The sequence below is a fragment of the Neocloeon triangulifer genome, unplaced genomic scaffold, assembly GCF_031216515.1.
Source record: "Neocloeon triangulifer isolate White Clay Creek 2 clone unplaced genomic scaffold, ASM3121651v1 ptg000001l, whole genome shotgun sequence".
Lineage (NCBI taxonomy): Eukaryota > Metazoa > Arthropoda > Insecta > Ephemeroptera > Baetidae > Neocloeon > Neocloeon triangulifer.
Window position 1 is genome coordinate 4,343,215 of NW_026775544.1, and position 18,674 is coordinate 4,361,888.

The following is an 18,674-nucleotide window of genomic DNA, read 5'->3' on the forward strand; positions in this document are numbered from 1 at the left end:
TCGTATCTATCATCAATTTGAGGTTTTGCCTTTAAAAGAATAAGCGTGTGGATTACATCTCTCTTTTTTTTTTTTTCATTTTCTCCGTCGGGACATTCATCCAACGCATGTGTTTATCTCAACTGGAAAAGTAAGAGGAGTCTTATCGCTGATTAATCTCAATAACGCGCTGCGTATATCTATTTGGCCAAAAGACTAAAGAACGTCGCGGCGGCAGCTTGTATTTATACTGCATTAAGAGAGAGATATCAATTAACTTTTATCTCTGCACACAAACCACGCCAAGCAGTATAACATTTTGTGTGTGTTCTTTGTTCGCAAGCAGGTGCAGCTCGAACTCTTGAAAACGCGCGGAGAGTCTTTTCGATAATTCTAGAGTTTTATAATTGGAGAAACAGAAAATCACATTATATTGTAGATTGGAGCCAAAAAAAATTATTTTAAATTTCAGATAAAATGTCCTTAATGCGATAACTTGATATTGATGAAATGAATTTGGAACATTTTAGAAATTGGATGTTAATTTAAACGATGGCAATTATTATCTTTCTTAAAGGTCGGGCAGCATAAATTTAAGAATAAAAAGCAATCATATAGAGTTTAAAAGTATGATTGTTTCTTTTTAAGGCTCAGGAAAAACTGTTATATATTTGTAGATTGGACTAAAAAATTGCTACAAAAGAGACACTTCCTAAGAGCATGATTATAAATTTTGAATTTTTAAATTAATCAAAGTTTCATCAAGGCTTAAACCTATTTAAATTCCCTCAATTAAATTTTTGAGCAATAAAAATGCGGAAATGAAAAAAATTAATATTATAACTTTAATTAATGATTAACTTAATTAAAATTATTTTTCTCGTTCTAGGGAACTGCATGATTTCCTTTTCTTAATTAAAACTACTTTCAATATTACTGGTCCCTAAATTGCATTCACACTAAAATCACACTTTTAAACAATTTGCAACTAAAATCATTTAATTTGTTAAATTAATTTTGATTATATGAAAAAATTTTCAGTGAATGCAAATTGCAACCACTGCACGTATTTCTTGTAGTCCAATTCCTGCAATATTATATTATTAACGACTCATTTTCTCAGAAACTGCGTTAATATTGAAAGGGGTAAGTTTCTGCCGTGCTGATTTTGGCGTGTGACCCTGTTACGTTTGACGTTTGAGTGACGCATGGCCGCGTGTCTTGTTACCCTCGGCGATCAAATTGCCACAACCGGCGGTGCAGCATCCCGGCGGCGGCGAGGTATGCGCGGCCAACACTGATATCCATATCATGTACGCAGAACATCTCGCACAATCACAATAAACAGCAGAGACGATCGCCGCCTCCATTATTGTAATTATCATCCATCCATCGGTGCAGCACCGAAGGGTCACTGACCTCAAGCATAATGGTGCACCTCTGCGCTGCACCCCGGACCGACGACTGAGTCTCGCGCGGATTCATTATCAGCCGCTCTCTGATACCTTAGTCAACAAAATCTGATGTGTACCGAGTAATGAGAGCACCGTGTATGTACGCCCCACACACACAATACTTGATATGTGCGAGTACATGAATAAAACGCACTGGGGAAAAGGAGTCGTAAGGGCTCTTCTCTCTCTCCCGCCTACAAACAATATCTCTATGCGTGTATGTGTATTTCTCTATCATGTGTGTGTGCAGTATGCAGGGGCAGATCAAAAAAGATCTGGTGTCGAGTGCAGTGTTCGGTCTCGTGTTTAATCAGCGTTAGAGCGACGCGCGTTTTTAATTTTCCAGCTGCACTCCAGTCGTTATATGCATTCATGTGTGGGTACAAATCTGAATGATGGAGCGGAAATAATTTTTCATTTGCAAAAGTTAATGCAGACTATGCAGATTCACATTTTTGTTCGAATTTATAAATATCGGAAAGATTTAAATTAGAGATGCATTCTAAAATTAAGTTTTCACAATTGAAATATTTTTTTAACAATCACTGCAAAAAAAGAGCAAAACAGTTTTCATTAGTTCACAACATTAATTGATTATTCATTAAAAAATCAGATAGATGACCAATTATATAGCTGATATTGCATTTCATTCCAAATAATTTTATTTGGAATGAAATGTAATATCTTTTTAAAGAAAAAAAAAATTCAAAATTTTGGTTTTGTCTAGCAAAAATATTTAAATAAATTTGATTACCATCCAAATACCAAGAAAAATATGAATTTCTAAACTCCTACGCAGGGAAGTTGTTTTTATAATTCAGGCGCAAATTTTTTTTATTGAGCGTGAAGTTTGACAAAAATATTTTCATCCTGAAAAATTCAATTTGCAGTTGATGTCTGTACAATTTACTCACTAGTTTCTTTTTAGTTTTTGAGAAATGAAGAACTCGAATACCAGACTCGTAAGTTCCTGAGAAAAAATCTACCAAAACCGCGGTAAACTGTAAATTGAAAAGATTTGCTAAATAAATTTTAAGTATTAAATAATTAGTTAAAATTTATAATATGTGTTTCCTATTTTATTTGCTATTTTTTCCACAAAATTAAAATTATTAAGTGGCCAAATGATCTTGAATATTAACATTTTTTTCTTATTTATTTCTTGATAATTTTGGAAATTATTATATGATGTTAGTTTTACATTTTTTCCCAATATTTAATTTTCTTACACTTTTGCGTGTTGAAATTTTTTTGGTATTCAGTTAATACACCGAATTGATTTTTAAATGATTTTTTTCCGAGCTCTCTATACAGTAGAGGTAAAATTCAATAATATGCATGCGTGTATTTTCTATAATGCTCAAACCTTAATATACACACGCTATATTCATCAAGCAAGTCACACAGTCGAATCCGTCAGACCGAACCAAATCAAATCAAACCCTGCCTGACCTACCCCAAACACATTGTAAATCACGTCCAGCACCTGCACCGTGTGTATTACGGTTCCATGCAAATGCCCACATAACTCATTTGAAGCAACCCGCCCATAGCAACAGGTTTTGCATTAAACATGGAGTCAATTTTTTGCTTTCCTAGCCTCGGTTCCACGGGCGAGGGATATATAAATTAAAATAAAAAATTTACACTTCACAGCACGTCGAAAATTTGCTGAACGTTTCCAAGCACAAGATTTATTAAGCGAATAAAAATGCTTACTTCCGTTATATAAATTTTCCACGTATTTTAAAACTCCGGAAAAGTGGAAATAATCGTATGGTTGCTCGTAAATTGGAGCACGACCTCTCTCTGGCACGGCGCTTGATTTAAATGCGCTGGTGGGAAAATCAAGGCTGGGGATATAAATTAAAAGAATTTTTCACCTGCGCGCCGTGATTTGGTTTCGGCTGATAATGATATTCACGTGTCAAAAAGCACACGGGCAAGATGAATGGCGCAGGATCATCACACACGTGAACAAAACAACTTGATCAGGCTCCGGCGGCGGAATCATTTTCCTCTAATAATGCGAACAAATCGGACGCACTCGCGGGGCATCATGCATCATTCCTAGGCTGACACGTCCTCTTTCTAGCGCCTCTTATTCAATGAATTTGAAAAGCAATAAATCCGCTCACCACTATAAATCAACGCTTCGGCCGCTACTTTCCACCTCTCAATGCAAATCATGCTTGAACACTCATTTCACGCAGACGCTACATAGGAACTTTGATGCCTTAATTCTACTAATTTTTTGTCAGAAAAATGGTGAATGAGACTCTTAATTTTTTGTTATGATAAAATAAACTTTACTAAAATTAAGTTTATAAATTTTTGTAATGAAAAAAAATTAATTTTTTTTTAAATTTTTTTTATAATTGTATGCAATTAAAAAATAGAAGAAGGGCAAAGAAGGATTAAATTAACCAATTAACTATTTTAATCTGACCGTGTTCCAATTAGTATTAATTTGTAAGAATGGTATATAAAATGAATTATGAAGCAAATAACAAATCATTTTTAAAAAATTTAACTTTTTTTAATAACGTATAAAAAAATTAAAATTTAATTTGTTTTAAGCAAGCCTTGATTACCAGCAAAGTAATACTGTACAGTGAAGAGTTAATTTAATTACCGAAAAGAAAAAATAATAAATCTTAAATAAGAAGAAGCTGAAAGTGTGGGGGTTTGTTCTCAATGATTTTAAGCATAAGTTTCAAAATAGATCTTAAATTCATGTGTTGCGCTTTAATTAAAAAGAGGGGCTTTCATTGCATATTGGCATTTCATTGGAATTTCATTATCATTTATTTAGAAATATTTTCAAAGGTGGTTAATTCATCACTAATTTAATTTTTGTAAGTAGTACCCGTAGGTTCCACCATCATCAAAAATTTGGGTAAGGCAATGCTGCCAGTCACGTCCAACCACAAAAAAAAAAATACGTGGCCTTGCGCTCCATCAGAAACGTCCTTCTTGATGTGCGAGCGTTGAATTTTTCTGGCAACAAACCCCCTTGAGCGAAAAGTTATGAACCGCTAGTCGCGCTCATCTCATTACAGCATCAGACGCACAAACATAATACATGTTTCAGAGAGTTATGCGCCCACTTGGAAGACATAAAGATCAACATTTTTGCGGGCAGATTCGCGGACACTGCAAGGCTACTCAAGGTCGTCGGTTTTTGGCCAAGTCTGGCGCGTCTGTACGGTAAAAGCAGAGAATCGCCAATTAAGCCTTAAAAGGTTTTACGGCCCAGGTTGCGCCGGGATATTTTTTATTATTTCCTATTTTGAAGCGGAGAACATTTCGTTTCTCCTGGGGCCGAATTCGAGAACGATCTGATACACCAAAGTTAAATTTATCAAAATGAGCATTTTTTTTAAAAAATTACTTTCGTTTATGCTTAATTTTGAAAACATGTTGCAGGATCTCTTCTGATTTGCACGGCAGAAAGAAAATAAAATTTTCATTTGATTCTTAAATTTATTAAAATAACTTTTTAATAAAATATTCCTTAAAACATTAAATCTTCAAATATTTTTAATTAATTGCAGTGAGAAATTTCCATAATATAAATTATTATTCACGTGTTCACCCCTTCTGTGTTGAATGGAAAATCATCAAGTGTGCCCCTGCTGAGGCGTGCTCAGGCGAGTTTTTGCCACTTGAGAATTGTCTAAACAATGTTAGCGCGCGCGGCGTCCCGGTTGCAGAATCCACTTGCATTAACTTATTATCAGATAATTGTTGCACAAAGCGAGACACGTTCGTATAACAAGGAGAAAACCGCAAAATAATGCGCAGCTCCTTCTTGTGCACCGAGCCCTTTTTGTCATTTCCAATCGAGCGAGCGCATCTCTTTCTGCACGGCGAAAAGCAGGCGCAGTACATATAACTAACCCATTAGAGTTTACAATCTAATAATAAGACGTTGCCGCGCTCCATTAAAATATCATACTTTGTGTGCGCACATTTATACGAGTTGTGTAATTAGCCTGGATGGTTGTGACAATAAATCATAAATAATTCAAGTAGCCGACTGTGGGACGAGAAGCCATATTTGCAGTGCAGTAATGAGCCCGTGTTGCACGAGGTGCATTAAAAGATTATATGACGTTTTTAAATACCCTGAAAAGATTCGCAGACTCTCCTCAAATTGGCCGTAAAAGCAGCATGAGCATAACAAAAGCGGGCTGCTTATTAGTCTCTGTCATGACCTCGCGGAAAGGCGCGTCCATTATTTCGTCTCTCCGTAAAATTTCTCGGTTTGACATTCCTCGCTCTTTCGTGCTGGAATAAAATGTAATTACCCTCCCGCAAAGAGCTATGTAATGAGAGTTTATATTTAATTTTTTTGTCTCTGGATCATAAAATCTCGTCGGAAACGAGCTTCAAAAGCAGAGGAGAGGCCTGTCTTGCACCTTTAACCTAACATGGGCACTCGCAACTACTGCGCGTCCCGTCTCTGAGAATGAAAAAATAAAAGCAGCAGAAAAAAGCTGTAATTAAAGTCAAGGTCTCGCAGCTTTGCGGAAAGTATATGTCCAGCTAAAGTACAAAGAAGGAAATGAAGGAAACATTTTTTCTCATACCTCACGATTTCCGCCTCTTTTTTTCCTCATTTTCTTGTTTAATTTTAATTAAGGATGAAAGCAAAAATCATCAAATATAAAAAATAACTAAGAAAATTGGAAGTGATTTTTTTAACGAACTGAAAAATAAAAACAGAAAAGTAGAAAATTGCGATTTCAGGATAAAATTAAATTTTTTAAGGTGCAGGCTACATTGATAGAGCTAAATGCATTGTCTAAAAACTTGTATTTAAAAAAGAATACTAGATCAAAAATTCTAAAAGTATAAGCAAAAAAGTTTGAAAAGTCCATACCTGATCCATACATTTTAAATTATAATAACGCACGATTTGCAACGACCTACAATCAGACTGAATTTTTAGATGAATTAATAAGAAAATGCCTATACAATACGTACTATATCGATTATTTATTCTCATTTACATTAATTATTAATATTTTACGCAACTCTCCTGACGCAAATCTATATTAACTGAAAACCTCTACATTCTGCATAAAATTTGATTGGCTGAGTTGAGGTATAAACTGAATTTAATTAAAAACGGATCTAATTAAAATTAAGTTAAAAAATTGCAAAATTCTTTTCAAATTGGCAGGACTTTAATTAGTTTTCAATTTAGAATTTAATCGTAAAAAATTATTTAAGATTTCGTGTTTAATATTCAACTCGATTCTCATTTCCAACTCATCTCACTAAATCTGTGAGTGAATAAATTCAAAAATTTGAAAATGTATTTTTGAACAATTTTTGACCCACATGTTTACCATTTAGTCACCGTGATGCATAACTAGGGTGTGTCAAAAATCTAGGGCGACAAAGCCCCTGCAAGTCTCGCCCTCAATCAGTGGCCGGCATCTTTCTTTCAGCCCCCATTATTAATCTGCGGCAGGCGGGCCAGAGCGAGAACCGATGGACCGCAAGCTGCGGCGACCTTATAATAAAACATCAAAAGTGCATCAGCGCGCAGATCGCTCGTTCGCTCGGCACCGAATCAAAAAGAATTTCTATAAAGAATTTGGGTCCCTCTCGAAAATCGAGGCCAGATCTATGCAAGTGCTATATATTATTAAAGTGGTTGGTTCTTCTCCACCACTGGCGTCGCCCGAAATAATTGATTTGGCGCGTGTTGTTGTTGACGTTGTCTGGCGGGTCTGCATCTCTCTCGGGGGTGCAGCACCAAAAATGTGTGCATAATGTCTCGAGGTGGCCTGATTGGCAGAGCAGCCAACGCGGCTACTTTTAGAACAGTGCATCCGACACATGCTGCACCAGAGTCGTCCGTCTGCGCAAAACAAGCTCTCGCAGCATCCCTGGGCCAATGAACCGATGGATGGATGCGCGCATAACACGGATTTTATCTCAGGCCATCTATTTCTTTTCTTCTCCCTCTCTCGCTCTTCAACACGTAATATTGTTTTTTCATGCAACAAGATGCGCGCGGTGCAGTTTAATGCGGCCTGAACATGCGAAGCCGCTGCAGATTCTGTGCTGAAAAGCGTTCTGCTGGAAAATACAAAATAATGCACTCGCCATCGATCTAATAAACTAATCTGTTAGAGATTTTCTTGTGTGCTTGTAAGAAAAAAATCGGAATAATTCTTTTCAGTGGTCAGAATTAGGTACGACATTATCATGAAATAATAATCCAAAAGTTTGAATAATTACTGTGCAGAATTTTATAAGCAAAAAATAAAAACATTTATTTCATATGATTTGTATTACGCACCATATAAGCGTGAAACTATCGAAAAAAAAATAGAAAAAATATAGCTATTGAACATAATCATATCCGCTCTTGAAATTTTTGGATTATTTACCATAATGAACTTCAATATTTTTTTGGAACAGAATTTTTTAAGCGATTTTATATTTAGATAACATCAAGAAGAATTTGAAAAAAATTGCCTCATTGAAATTATAAATAATTATCTAATTTTGAGTACTAATATTATTTTATTTTTTGTAATCAAAAGTCTTAATATTGATGTTGCCAAAGTTTATCCAGCAATTCTTTTTTCTTCAAAATTTGAATTGTAAACAGCATATGAGAGTAACAATTTTAAAATAAATAATAATTAATAATGTTGAAATTAAAATTATATTAGTTAAGAATCAAATCAATTATATAATATGAGCCAGCGAACATTCTAGCTCTATGAAATACGCACTTCACACATTCCCACGTTAATTCAAAAATATATATGACACAAATTATAACCACAGTGTCTGACATTAAATTTTCGCGCTCGTGCATAACCCTTTCAATGCCAGCAGAATGCGACACGAGTTGCTTTATTACAACAAATTCAAAACAAAAGTCGAGAGATGTGGAGTAAAGAAAGAGAAACCTTTGTCAGTTTGTCGCCCATTAAAAGCGCGAGAGTAACAAGTCACAAGATTTTGCAACGCATTTTGTAAGTGAGAAATTCCGCGTGCCCAATTTATTTGATGAATACGCAGGAACGAGAATGGAAGCGAACTGGGGCTTCAAGAGCGAGATGGCCCTATTTTGAGGAGGAGTAATGAGATGCCAACGAACGTTGTTGTTCATTATCCGCGGTGGGTACCGAGAGAGCGAGCGCGGCCGCCGAATCTGTTGATGCCAAATTCGCCAAAAATATCCCTGCTGGTAATGAGCACTGCTCGCTACTTGCGCTCTCGGCCTCGGTGCGAACTAATCGCATTCCTCGCCGCCAGCGCGATAATCTCGCCGCCGCATCAAAGGGGTAGTAAGAAGTAAGTTTGCGAGCAAGAGAGAAAAGAACAAGGGAGTGTCGCAATTCGCACACTCAACACAATCGCAGCATCTTTTGTCTTCCATTGTTGCAACTAGATTAACTCAGACTATACCTTTAATAATAGCGAAAAAAAGTAGAAGAAAATTAAAATATGTCGTCAACCATATAAGATTAAAGTCAGATGAAGGTTTTGAAAATTAATATTAAATATTTTATCATCATTGCTAATTTTTTACAAAGTAGTTGAATTTTATCAGTGTTGTTGAAAAATAAAAGTATTTTTAGTGCATTTTTCAAGTTTTCATTGTTGGCTCAAGATGAACTGACAAAGTATACAAAAGTGAATAAAATACGGAGCGATGGGCGTGTTGCCGGTGCTAATTGAAAATAATTAGCCGCTAGTTGCTACTTAAACATGGGCGGCAGTCGCCGTGGAGTTCCTCCTTTTCAAATTGGGCCCAATTTGAATCAATTTAATTGGCCAGCCAGCGTTTCGTGCATAAGTGAATATTAAGCAGCTGCTTTTTCTTTTGATATGCGTGCCAGCCAGCAGAGTGGTCCTGCATTCATTTATTCATCCAGAGCAAAGCAAAGATCCGAGTTCTTTTCCTTTTCCAGCTCATCGGGATGCACTGCGTTCTCTCGCAGCTTCACGAGAGGAGTTATGCGGAAAAAAATTATATACCTCGAGCGCAGAACTGGCTTTAAAACATCGTTAACCTCTCGGCTCCGCGGCTGTGCCTGGATAAAATTACTCGCCTAATTGTTAGGTGTGGTTTTGATGTGCTGTCATATACGCGCTGCATTTATTATGGGCCGCGTGCGTGGACCTGCAGCCAATAAATCAAAGTGCAAATAAATGCACGCAGAGAGAACCAGGCGAGGGCTCCCGAGAGACGCAGGCCGCCGTCCAATCGTAAAAATATTGCTCTGATTTAATTTGTAACGCGTGCGATTTGTTTTCTGCCACTTTGTTACGACCATTGTCTCCAGCTCATTAAACTTCCTATCTAAAAAATAAGACTGACACAATTATATTTTTCTTTTTCTCTCCTTTAACCGCTCTGATTTTTTTTGTCGATCTTCATTGTTTTATTAAAAAAAAAAAATTGAGAAAAATTAAAATCTTTTATGAGTGTATTAAAGACTGTTAAATTAGCAGTATTTGGCCTGGACATCAGATACTCCAGGTTTTTTTTTTAAAGTAGCAACGCAGATCAAAGGTAACCATTTTTCAATCAAGTTAAGCATGATTCAAGCTACTAAATTTTCCAATTATTATTATTTTTTTCTAAAAATTACCTTATACATTGAATTAATTGATTAATTTTATACCTTATATCAAAAATAAATAAAAAATCTCTTAATTTGTTTCTTTGGTTTCCTAATTCTTTTTTTTAATATTTGTGACAAATGATAATTTTTCCAGCATACATGGGAAAAATATAGAATGATAATATTTCGCAGGAAGTCAGAAATGCTATTTAATTTGTCGTAGATCACGCTCTAAGTCGTCAAACTCTAGAACAGACGCCTCTTTTAAAAGCTGTAGGTACTGTAGGTGTATATGCGGCGTGACGTCACCGCCGTGGCTCAATATAGCAAATGAAGGTGCTCTCTGCTTACTTTGAGTTTATTTTTTTGCGGCAGCCCGGGCCCGCTCAATGCGTATATCCTTAAGGCCGCGGCTCTTTTTCTCGCCGCCCGCCACACCCACCGGCCCCCGCCGCCGTTTTCTGCGCATTCTGCCATGCAAACTAGGCGGGGGCAGTGCGGCCCGGCGACACAGGACCCCTTTTGTTTTGCTCACTCTTTTTGTCCCACCCTCTGTCGCCTCTCGACAATTAGCTCACATAGCGCACCGAGCGTTTGCCTCTCTCTAGGCTCATCTCCTATGTACTTCAGTGATTCACCCGCGCTGCAATTAGACACACACTCGCATATAAAATCTCTCACACTTGACATAAGAATTTTTAACGCTTTTTTTTCTGAACATATTTACAGTTTCTCTAAAAAACTAAGGTTTCCCTTCCATTTTTATTTTATTATTTTTTTTTTTTATATAATTTTAAATAAAAAATAAATTTATTTCCATTTCTGGCCGCTGCTTCTTAGTTTTCTAGTTATGAATTGAGAATTAATTTATTAATTTTACTCATAAGACAAAAAAATTTGTACATTTATTTATGCACAATCTACTCGTTTATATCATGATATAATAATTTATGAAATTAGCAGACTGAATAAAAGTAAAAATAAATTGCGCACGTAGAGTTTAGTGAGCGGAACTCGGCGCGGGGCAACAATGTCTGTCTGCTCGGGAGAGTAGCAACAATTTAATGCTCGATTAAAATTAAAAGGGGTGCGCAATTAGCTCGGCGGCTTTATTTCCGCAGCTCCCCTGAGGAGAGAAACCGAGAGAGCAGAGACCTTAAATTTTTATTGCTCTGTGTGCGACAGACACACTTTTTAATGGCAACACAATAATAATAATGGTTGTAATGATAATAACGTGCACTTGCAGAAAGAAGAAGGCGGAGGAGGGAATAATAAAAAAAGCAACACACATACATAGAGTCCCGGCCGAGTCTATTTGCTCTCTCGTCCTTTTCTTTCTCCGCTACTTTTTCGCGAGAGAGAGCAGCGAGACGGCAACGTTATTTGCATACTTAATGCCGCCGGTGCGCGCTGCTCTCCGAGTGAGCACACAAACTGTTGCTATTGCCTTTGTCAATGTGAATTACGACTGCCACCTTGTATCATAATAAATATTAGGTACAGTGCCTGCCTATGTATGCACCTTTTACTCGCCGTCCAGATAATTTAAAGCGGCCTTCGCTGCTCTATCTCTCTCAAATTGATAATAATTTATTATTACAACTTTGTAATTAGTCGTCGGCGAGCCAACTTCACCGCTGTTGGAGCAATTGTCTAATAGCTTCCACAAGACGTGCAAACTCCGCTACTCTATATATGCAGACGCGTTAAATTATACGGCTTTAGCACTTGCATTGCTTAATCGTTCGCAGTCCGAATCTGCATTCCATATTTATGCTAATCCAGTTTTACTGTCGAGAAGAAGAAGAAGATTGTTCCATGCAAAATTATGCATTCGGTCATTTTAGTTTAATGTTTCTTACTGCGCAAATTCGCTGAAGGCCTGTAGCATCAGAGATAATTAATTTTAATATGAGAATGATATAATAATTAGTTAACCAGTTTATCCATTTGACTTCAAATGAAATGCAAATATAATTTAATTTATAGTACACGCAACCTTTACAAAAGTTGTTCTTCTTTGGTTTATGACTTTTTTCATCATTAAAATAAAATTGGAAAATAGAGAGAATTTAAATGGGAAAATAAGATTACAAATTTCATTCAAAGATCCTTTCCCTTCAACATTTATAAAAAATTCAGTGGTTTTGAAATTTTAATTCAAATAAGAATTTAATTCTCTTCAACAAAAAGCTTTCATCTCTAGGCTTTTGCAAATAACACTACAGCAAAAACTCCTTTAACTTACAAACTAATTAAGTTAAAACACAGCAGTGAACCCGACTTGAACAAAAAGCAGCAGCAAATTCAGACACAAAACAAACTCAACACCTTTGCCGGCGTCGAATTTACGCAAATTATCTTTGCGCACATCTCTTTGTTAGTTGCAAACGAAATATTGCTGCTTTGTCTGGCAGCTGGGAAATTGTGCATCGCAAATTTTAATCAGCAGCGAGGCAATTTCCTTGTTCGGCGTGTGTGTCGCGCAGGTTGCATACACACGCCGAGTTGTGTTTAGAGCCCTCTTAGCACTAAATATAATGGGGCGCATTGAGGAAGATGATCCGACGGTGTAGCGTGATCACAAAGCGGCGCACTTGGTGCTGCAACGCAAAGTCTAATATTGCAAGTAGTGCAACTACACCACGGCGATGATGATGATGATTATTTTGTCCGGAGACCGCCCTGTGGGGAATTCTCGCTTGGGCATCACGCGAGTTGTTGCCATCCACCCTGCGCTCCGCTGGTCGGCGACAAAATAAACCCGACGGTCTTTTTTTTCTCCAATTCATTATGCAAAGTTTTAGAGTTCGGGGAGTTGGAAGCCCATTGTTTTCGACCTCTCCGTGGAGGATTCTCGTTTTTTTTTACAACGGCAGTTTCGCCAAGTGAAATTAGAAACTGCATGGAAAATATGGTGTAAAAAATGTAAAGAGTTGCAGCAGACACACGCGAAGGGATAATTGAAAAAGTCGTCGCCACTTTTTACTTTGTTAACAGCCACTTACTTTAGTACTGTCGCTCTGCAGCCGATGCAACTTTTCCTACTGGCCAAAGAGAAATTGTATCATTTTCATTAGTGAACTTTCCGCAACGCACGTGATGGTGGTACAAGTTTTATTCTATAGTAAAAAAAATTTGTACAAAAATACAAGTTTCGTTGCTGTACTGAAGCTATAAAAAAGGCAAGTGTTTCAAAACATTAATTAATAGTTTTTTTCTATTTGTAGACCAAAAAGGTAATAAATACAATTCTCAAAATAATTTTTAATTTGCACACTGTAAGAGAGTTCATATGACTTTGGTATTTTCTTCTGAAATTCTTAGATACTATAGTTTTTGCAATGCTAAACGACAGTTGAAATAATTAGATTTTGCATAATTCTTCTGATTCTTCATCTTGGTATAAATTAATAACATGTAATGGAATATTATTAAATTATATTATTATTTATTATCGCACAATTTTAAGTTTTAAGTCGTCACATTAAGAACAACAATATTTTTTTCAATTTATCAAAATTACTTTAGTATAATTGTGAATCATCATGAATAGATTTATAATAATAGGGAGAGAAGTGATAAAATTATTTTGCATAGTATGAGTATCGGATTGAATTTTTAGAAACTCTGGGGATTTATAAAATTATTTCAATTGACGCCTGCTGGCTAAACTTTTAACGAAACTCTTACTCTCAAGGTCATAAAAAAGCCAATTACTTTTGTTTACTCAGTAATGTACGTAATAGCTCTGTAACTAAAACTCACCGCCGCCAAATAATCACGACACACTTATTTATTTCTTCCGACTCTTGTGAGTATGGCGCACCAATTTTCCACGGAGGACTCTGCGATGCGTGCGTGGCCCGCGGCTTCCCAGAACGCAATGATTTTGAGCTGACGCCACGAGTGCAATTAGCAAATTGCATTGTTGTTTCTATAGAAGCAATCCAAATTATTATATCACATTTTTCTCGCAAACAGAAACTGCTCCCAACGAGCAGAAGTCTCATAAAAACACAAAACGCCCACTATTATTTATAAAGCTATATTCAACTCGATCCTTTCCTTAAGGGCCAGCTGGAAGCTCAATTTTAGCTTTTCTGGACGGACAAATGAGTTCATTAAATTCGGTGTCCGTTGACACTAGCGCGAGAGGTTTTTGAACTAGGAAAAACGGTCATGACGCTGGTTGCTATGTTTAATGTTTAACGGCGCCCTCCGGTTCACTAGAGTTTTTGCGTCGGGAATTCGTACGTAATTTAAAACACAGTCGTTCGCTTTTGCATATACTGTGTTTGTTATTATTGACTCTCGCGTTTGAATGTGTAATTTGTTATATACTTTTGATAGCAAAAACACGAACAGTAGCAAAAGGCAGCCAGACAGACACAATATCAGCCTGTGAATTTAAATTTCAAAAAGAGGTGCAAAGTTCTCTCATTATAAACGTTGGTGTTGCGAAAAGTTCAACATTGTGAAAATATGATTCATTTATTATATAGGAAGGTATCGATGTATTTGCGAAAATTTGACTCTATTATTACTGCGTGTTGCTATATCAAAGAGAAATACTGAGCGAAACCTTTTGCTGAGTTATAGAACTTGTTATAATATCCTTTCTAAAAAAATTCAATTTAATATGAAACTAAGCCTGAATAAATTTTGAGAAATTCCCACATAATTCCAGCAATATATATTACCAGCTAGGACAGCTTAGCATCGGTGTTGACTAGTGACATTAATTTTGGGCACCTTTTACAATTAATTAGAATTCTCTCTTCCTCTTATTTCCTTTCTCCAAACAAGTAATAAATTTTACTCCGAATGTTTGATGCCGATCCTTTTTCTCTCTAAAAGAGCATTTTTGTGATCGTCGCCACTCAATTTACTCTCGGAAACCATCAATCACGCAGCAAGAAAGAAGAAGAAAGCGCAGTGCGTTGGCTTTTCGTCATACGTGGGCTGACCGCACCATTTCATAAATGACGAGCTCAACATTTATTTACATCCTTTTAATTCCCCCTTACTATAAGAATCGTATCTCAAGCGTACTGTCGGGAAAAGTCATCATATTATTTATCTATTGTTGGAAATTTTTACTAAAATGTTCTCATGAAGCCAATTATTTTTTTATTCTTAAAGTAGAAATTGCTATTTTGAAAATCGCCCAAAATCAATGTTTTACCAAGTTTTATAATCGCGTAAACGAAATATTTCCTTAACAAAAATGTATATTTCCAAACTTTTTACTTATAAAAACTGCTTTATCAAAACAATTTATCCCAAAAATCATTTCCATTTACTTTGCTTTTTCCGCATGGAATCATATATTCAATCATCTCTCTTTCGCAAAAAAAAAAATCAGATTTTCTCGTCGCACTAAAAAAATTAATTTTTATTCTGCTTTTCAGCCCGAGTGTTTCGCTTTAGATGGAGAAGAGAGAGAGACGCGCCCATGAGAATTTCAGAGGGTCCTTGCTCCTTCCATCTGCTGGCTCGAGTAGCGGAGGGGCGGCCGCCGAGAATGCGCGTGAAATTTGCACGCAGGACCTACACCAACAACGGCGCGCGGCAGCGCTATGAATGGGCTTAAAGGTGACCTTTTACAGACACAATATAATACGCGCAAGGACCAGCGCCTCCCGCCACAGTTGTTTTGCTAAACATCAAAAACGTAGCTAGGCGCCATCACACCTTTTGGCATAACGCCATTGCAATCACCATTGGCAGCGTTTGGAGGTTTTTATATTTTAAATTTTTAGTAAAATTTTTTTAAACTAAAATAAATAAATATTCTTTCAAAACATATCAATTTTTAATATTAATAATTTAAAATAACTTTTAAATTGGCCATTTACTTATACTCAACTTTTATGGAAAACAATTTTCGATGAATTTTAATCTTGCAAGTTAAGAAACAGCTTAATCAAAAGATTTTACCTTGTATATTTTTTTATTCTTCATCAATTTATACATTAAATTACTGTTTAGTAAATTAAATTATTTACGTATGCGTATGGAGTATGCTCTATCACCCTTATAAATTAGATTAAACTTTAATTTGAGTCAATACCAAACACTAATACTATTTGAAGTGGTTTCTTACTACTGTATTTATAAAATTTTCAGAGTTAAAAATGTCTTCATCCAATCAAAATTACATACACATGTCATTGCACAACGTGAGCTACAATTCAAATTAATGTAAACACTTAATTGTCCAGAAGAATGGAATGGAACAAATATGTTAACTTCAAGTAAATTTTATAATAGAATCTTCAATTATATTTTGTTGCTCATAGAATATCAAAATTTTTAATGTTAATCAGGTTAATGCAAATAAAAAAGTGGCATTTTAGTTTTTTTTTTCGATATTCTTAGAAACAGAGAGTCAAAAGGATGAAAATAATTCAGATCCTGAAAACAAAAATAATAAATAAAATTCTGACTCAAATACTTTTAAATATTAAAAAAAAAAAATCTCATGTGGGTCCTTTTAATTAAAGATTTTTTTTTTAAAATCTTCTACATAATTTTGTTATCAAGTGAAATAGATAGGAATTCGCTGTTTTAATTATATATTTTTTTTAATTTTCATTTGCTCCAATTGATTGATTCTGCCTCGTCAGAAGCTGGGTGTGGTTTTTCTTTCGCTGCTCTCTTTTCGCGACGAGAAAATTATAAATCAGAGAGCAAAACTCACTCAGTGCTCGCGATTGATATTTACAAAAAAAAAATATTATATAAACCGATAAGGTCGGCATGCCGAGAGCGAGCGAGCGAGCGCGACACTGCAGGAATGGAAATGCACGTAAACGCTGGCAGGCAGGTGAAGTGGCGCGGCAGCAATCATTAAATTTCATCTTTTTATGGTGCCTGCCGGTTGACAGGTACTTTGTTACAATGTCATTCGAAAGCAATCTGGAAATATTTCTCGACACCAACGCAAATCCGTCTTTTTTCACGTGCACGCTGCAAACGACAGCTCTGGGGTGTGTGTGACTTCGTATAAGGTTTCTCGTCAGACACTCTCGTTAAAAATTACATATTTTTTTATTTTCGTCCAACTCGCCGCTTTTTATGGCTTTTAATGATGCTCTCCGTGAAAAATGAACCTTATTGTTTTTCGTCGTGTTTATGTTTCGAATATTGTTATTTTTTTATAATATCCACGCACTGCGCGCGTCTCATCATGTCGCTGTGCTGATGAATCAGTTTACTCTGTGTGCAACCCGAGTGCAGAGTGTGATGGTTTTTTTACACGTCCGTTTATAACTACGGCCCACGAGTTCAACCACCTTCGGCTCTGCTGGTCATTGCATTTGACATTAGTTTATGAGAATGGAGATCAAAAATTTTATAAAGGAACAAATTTTATAATATATCCAATGAAAAATACCTAAATCTATAAATTTCGTCAAAAAATTCACCACTTTTATCCGAACCTAGTCCGTTCAAACAACATTATTTAGCTCACTACGTCTCATTTCAACAGTATTAACTGATTTTACGCTATAAAATGTTCCAGGAACAAATCTGACAGCTATATTTGTTTTGCACGCTGCACTTTTATACGCATATTTTCCCAAATGATAAGAACCAGATGAAGCTGGTCTTCCATCGGGCTTTACCTTATACTACGCAGTACTATAATTTTTCCGGCATTGTATACTACTCGGCCATTAGTCAGCACGCGAAATAATTCAGCACCACTTGAATGAGAGCCGCGTGGAGACGCGATAACAATTTGTGTGTTGTTTTTGTTTGCCGCGCTTTGGTACAATGACGTCGGGTGAGGAAATTAAAATATGGGTTATACTCTATACGTGCGGGGAGGCGGGTTATCATCGCCGGAGCAGCGACAACACGCGCGCAGTTTCGCTATTTACTTACCTACGTCAATTATGCGCTGATAAAAATCGATGGCTCTCGGGATAAACAAATCCACGCCCGCCGTTCCACAAAGACAAATAACAATGCGCACGAAAAAATAACGACTCGCTTTGTTTCTGATTGCGTTGTCGCATAAAAAAAGTTGATGAGCTAATTAAGGACTTGTTATTATATACCGCAGAAAAAATGTTTATAACGCCAAATGTATACATTCAAAGTCAAACAAATCTCTTCAAAAATTATCTTGATTTTTTCAAATTCAATTTAAACATGATTCCAAGTTGCCAGCGGTAAAATTGTATTTTTTTAATAATTCTTTCTATATAGCAAAATTCAATGCCTTGAACTGCTTACAATGTTGTACGTGTATATAAATTCACTGATTTGAATATGTCTATCCGAAATTATGTGGAATGTTTTGCCGCAAAATCTAAAGCGCATAGCCTTGATATTATACATATAAAAAATTTAGAAATTTGTAGAGATATCAGTTTTAATTGTTTGTTTAAGAATAGCTATATTGAGCTATATTTTACTACTTTTTGATTAATTGGAAGTTTTTGAAAAAGTTATTTAAATTACAGTTAACATTTAAAAAAGTAAAATAGATCATTTCAATTTTTAATTTTTTATTGCTTTTTTAATTTTGTTAAGTTGTAATTTCTTCCTCATAAAGCCTCCAGAATGCAGTAAAAGGATAACGTGCGGCCCATATATTTTCTTTTCATGAACT

At 35.9% G+C, this 18,674-nt stretch overlaps 1 long non-coding RNA gene across 1 annotated transcript in view; it reads left to right on the forward strand.

Moving 5' to 3' along the window:
• Positions 1 to 15,948, forward strand: part of LOC132193769 (uncharacterized) — a 174,644-nt gene extending 158,696 nt beyond the window's left edge. Inside the window, exon 3 of the long non-coding RNA XR_009441490.1 lies at positions 15,460 to 15,948. This is a non-coding gene — a long non-coding RNA (uncharacterized LOC132193769). The remainder of the gene's footprint in view (positions 1 to 15,459) is intronic.
• The last annotated feature ends 2,726 nt before the right edge of the window (positions 15,949 to 18,674 follow it).